Below are 5356 nucleotides of genomic sequence, written 5' to 3' on the forward strand. Positions count from 1 at the left end.
ATGGAGAGAAGAACAGAATAGAGAGATGGAGAGAAGAACATAATAGAGAGATGGAGAGAAGAACAGAATAGAGAGATGGAGAGAACAGAATAGAGAGATGGAGAGAAGAACATAATAGAGAGATGGAGAGAAGAACATAATAGAGAGATGGAGAGAAGAACATAATAGAGAGATGGAGAGAAGAACATAATAGAGAGATGGAGAGAAGAACATAATAGAGAGATGGAGAGAAGAACATAATAGAGAGGTGGAGAGAAGAACATAATAGAGAGATGGAGAGAAGAACATAATAGAGAGATGGAGAGAAGAACATAATAGAGAGGTGGAGAGAAGAACATAATAGAGAGGTGGAGAGAACAGAATAGAGAGATGGAGAGAAGAACAGAATAGAGAGATGGAGAGAACAGAATAGAGAGATGGAGAGAACAGAATAGAGAGATGGAGAGAAGAACATAATAGAGAGATGGAGAGAAGAACATAATAGAGAGATGGAGAGAAGAACATAATAGAGAGATGGAGAGAAGAACATAATAGAGAGATGGAGAGAAGAACAGAATAGAGAGATGGAGAGAAGAACATAATAGAGAGGTGGAGAGAACAGAATAGAGAGATGGAGAGAAGAACAGAATAGAGAGATGGAGAGAAGAACAGAATAGAGAGATGGAGAGAAGAACATAATAGAGAGATGGAGAGAAGAACAGAATAGAGAGATGGAGAGAAGAACATAATAGAGAGATGGAGAGAAGAACATAATAGAGAGATGGGGAGAACAGAATAGAGAGATGGAGAGAAGAACAGAATAGAGAGATGGAGAGAAGAACAGAATAGAGAGATGGGGAGAAGAACAGAATAGAGAGATGGAGAGAACAGAATAGAGAAACGGAGAGAAGAACAGAATAGAGAGAAGAACATAATAGAGAGGTGGAGAGAACAGAATAGAGAGACGGAGAGAAGAACAGAATAGAGAAACAGAGAGAAGAACAGAATAGAGAGATGGAGAGAAGAACAGAATAGAGAAACGGAGAGAAGAACAGAATAGAGAGATGGAGAGAAGAACATAATAGAGAGATGGGGAGAAGAACAGAATAGAGAGATGGAGAGAACAGAATAGAGAAACGGAGAGAAGAACAGAATAGAGAGACGGAGAGAAGAACAGAATAGAGAAACGGAGAGAAGAACAGAATAGAGAGATGGAGAGAAGAACAGAATAGAGAGATGGAGAGAACAGAATAGAGAAACGGAGAGAAGAACAGAATAGAGAGACGGAGAGAAGAACAGAATAGAGAAACGGAGAGAAGAACAGAATAGAGAGACGGAGAGAAGAACAGAATAGAGAGGCGGAGAGAAGAACAGAATAGAGATGGAGAGAAGAACAGAATAGAGAGATGGAGAGAAGAACAGAATAGAGAGATGGAGAGAAAAACAGAATAGAGAGATGGAGAGAAGAACAGAATAGAGAGATGGAGAGAAAAACAGAATAGAGAGATGGAGAGAAGAACAGAATAGAGAGGTGGAGAGAAGAACAGAATAGAGAGGCGGCGAGAGGTGGAGAGAAGAACAGAATAGAGAGATGGAGAGAAAAACAGAATAGAGAGATGGAGAGAAGAACAGAATAGAGAGGTGGAGAGAAGAACAGAATAGAGAGGCGGCGAGAGGTGGAGAGAAGAACAGAATAGAGAGATGGAGAGAAGAACAGAAGTATCCATCTGAGAGAAACGAGGACATTGTCAATAAAAGAGACGTCTTAAGGACTGAGAGATTCAATTTACTCAAGCTGTTTCACAATATGTGGCAGATGTTGGGCTCTCAAACCAAAACAGAGAAACGCCGTACCGCTGCTCAAGGGGATCTTCAGAGAGAAAGAACCAAAATGGTGGTCGTTCACTCCTTTAATTAATGGTCGCTGTGTGAATAAAGTGACGTCTGCCTGCTGCATGTTGGTTGGTCCGCATGGCCAGTTGGCTCAACGGTCCATCAGACGGCCAAATGAAGGGTCACTCATCCATGTGTGACCATGTGAGTCCACCTGTCAATCAACACGTCCAACTAATACATCATCAGTTATTACACCCCAAACGCTATGACCAACCAATAGGGTTCCGGCTTTCTGCCACAGCATCTACTAGTATCCAATCAGGAAAGTAGAGAGAGGTGCCGCAGGGTGGTTGAGAGGGGGGGGCGTGCAGGTTTTTTTGGGGGTCGATCAATAGTTACACCCCCTCGCCGAACCCCAGCTTTTCCTGGCATTACTTGTGGTGCAAAAATCAATGGTGAGGCCAATAACTCCTCACTTGTTGGTGGATTAGTGAACTGACAACTAATCAGAGAGTTATTGAATCTGACACTGGGGCTATTAACCTATCGATATGACACTTGCCCACACACACACACACACACACACACACACACACACACACACACACACACACACACACACACACACACTTGCATAATCACGTCCATACCCTGAAACCTAGCTGAACCCATAGGTATTTTAATCAGATCCACACACAGAGAGAAAGAGAGAAAGAGGAAAAGACAAAGGGAGAAAAGAGAGAAAAGAGAGAAAAGAGAGAAGAAAATACAAATAAAAAAAATGAGAAAGAGAAAGAGAAGAGAGAAAGAGAAGAGAGAAAGAGAAGAGAGAAAGAGAAGAGAGGAGAGAGAGACAGAGACAGACAGAATAAAGACCTAAATACAAACACAAACACATGAGCAAAAGGTTCAGTAACAACTATAGAAATCATTTCATGAAAACACTGCACCTTGTTGCAGAGTAAACAGTCTATTTTGGATTTGTTTTTAAAGAGTAATACGGATGACATCAATTGAGTTTAGCCTGTTTAGAACCTTTTTTTACATGTTATATGGAATCCTGATATTGACAACTAACTACCAATGGCCAGAACATATCCAGCCAGTTCAATAGAATTCACTTAGTTAAACCTTTTATATTGTTTATAAGATGGATGTCAATGACATTTTCAACAGATTCAAAATAGTTGTTATTTCGTCAAGATCATTATGAGATGAATAAAACATTTATGGGATTATGAAGTCTTACAGTGCATTATAATAACCACATCATAACGTATTATACCTATATTATTTGAATACAATTTTACAAAAAATGTATATTGCTTGTTATACATCGGTATATTCATGTCTATTACTGCATGCATAATAGACAAACATAGGGACACATCATTTTCGGCTATAAAAATGGAAGAGGGCCAGCGACCAGTGTCTCTCCCCTGTCAGCATTCCACCGTAGAAATAAATGCACTCAGCATCGAACGCCTGTTCAGAGAGAAAATGGGGTGCAATTGCTTCTACTTCAGAATGGTAGTCTCAGAACATTATGTCTGTACATCGGATTAAGAGACGTCTACTCGCATGACTTAATGGCCCCGCTGAGGCACCGTAGCGTCGTTATTTGTTTTTGGACAAGGGCGTTAATTAAGCAGGTATTTTAAGAGTGTTGGTGAGAGGCGGTACACCAGCCGGGTATAGGGAACTGTGTACAATAAAAATGTGAAGATTTATTGTGCTTATTCTGTTATTTTCTTGTCTTTTCTGTTCTCCTTTGATAGGGAGAGATACTTTCCAAGTAAATCCATTGACAAGGGTCTTTGAAATAACATGTTCGAGCATCGCTTGACAAAAGCTCTGGGAATTCTGTTCAACAATAGGAAAGTACAGGGGAGGGATAAAGTGTGTGTGTGTGTGTGTGTGTGTGTGAGTGCGTTCGTGTGACCATGAACCAGCGCGTACAAACGTGTTCTAGCAACCGCAAAAACGGCGAGAGAGAACGACAACAGCGCGAGAGAGAAATGGAAGGAAACTGAAATATGTCAGAGAAAGAGAGATTTAAAAAAATAAAAAAGCAGAGATGAAGAGGTGCTGTGAGGAATGGGGAGAGGCATGGACAGTACACGCTGAGAGTGTTGGGCAGTGACAAGAGGGCGCGCCAGAGACCAGCCCAGAGAGGAATCAAGGGAGGTTACGAAATTACAAGCACAAAGAAGGCAGACTGGGGGTCCTACACATTTGGGATTAAGGAACATATGCAGGGGAGTAGGAAGGGATTCGAGTCAAAATTGAGGTAGAAAAAGAGAGTGGGGTGTTTTGGGGGGGAGAGAGGAGATATCGAGACACAAGTGCTTCGTGAGGCGTATTTCCACCCTCCTTTCATCATTGGCTCGCCCCTCCAAAACCGCCCCCCTTACCTTTCTATATGATCCCCTGGGCTGGTGAGATTGGTGGGGGAGTTAAGAGAGAGCGGCAGGCGCTCGCTGGCGCCATCCATTTGACTGTGGTCTCTCACTGCACTGCAGTTCCCGTGCCAAGAGAAGCAGCACCAAAAACATCCTGGTTGTGTCAACTCTTTTGACTGACAAGCGAGTCTGGGTCTTCTGTGTCGACAATGGAAAACATCCACATCCAGTGGTGTGACTGGGAGGGGAAGGAATCCCCACTAGTATACTACAGAAATGTGGGTTTGTCAAACGGGTCTGGAGGGCACATGTTTGACTCAACATGTGTCTCGCTCAATCTTACAGTTTTTCAGTAAAGGGAGTAATTGTGAATTTACATGATTGTATTTTTTTTAAGCGTTTGAAAGGATAATATAACAACAGTTAGCAAACAATACAATTGTGAGTTTAGCAAAATTGTGAGTTTTTACACTATTCAATTATCGTCATAGAATCAAAACTCCTAATCTGAAGATCAACATATGTAGCCGTCTGAAAAGGGTCTGTGTGTGTATGTGAGTGTGTTTTACTGCAGAGTGAACATGTGTCATAAAGATGGAATTCTTGTATTAAAGGAGTGGGGGATGAGGGGGTGTGAGGAGGGTCAGGGCCTGAGGGGAGTGAGGAGAGTCAGGGGCTGAGGAATGAGGGGTGTGAGGAGAGTCAGGGGCTGAGGAATGAGGGGTGTGAGGAGGGTCAGGGGCTGAGGAATGAGGGGTGTGAGGTGGGTCAGGGGCTGAGGAATGAGGGGAGTGAGGAGAGTCAGGGGCTGAGGAATGAGGGGAGTGAGGAGGGTCAGGGGCTGAGGAATGAGGGGTGTGAGGAGAGTCAGGGGCTGAGGAATGAGGGTGTGAGGAGAGTCAGGGGCTGAGGAATGAGGGGTGTGAGGAGGGTCAGGGGCTGAGGAATGAGGGTGTGAGGGTGTGAGGAGAGTCTGGGGCTGAGGAATGAGGGGAGTGAGGAGAGTCAGGGGCTGAGGAATGAGGGTGTGAGGAGAGTCAGGGGCTGAGGAATGAGGGGTGTGAGGAGAGTCAGGGGCTGAGGAATGAGGGGTGTGAGGAGGGTCAGGGGCTGAGGAATGAGGGGTGTGAGGTGGGTCA

The sequence above is a fragment of the Salmo trutta genome, chromosome 34 (genome assembly GCF_901001165.1).
Source record: "Salmo trutta chromosome 34, fSalTru1.1, whole genome shotgun sequence".
NCBI classification, from domain to species: domain Eukaryota; kingdom Metazoa; phylum Chordata; class Actinopteri; order Salmoniformes; family Salmonidae; genus Salmo; species Salmo trutta.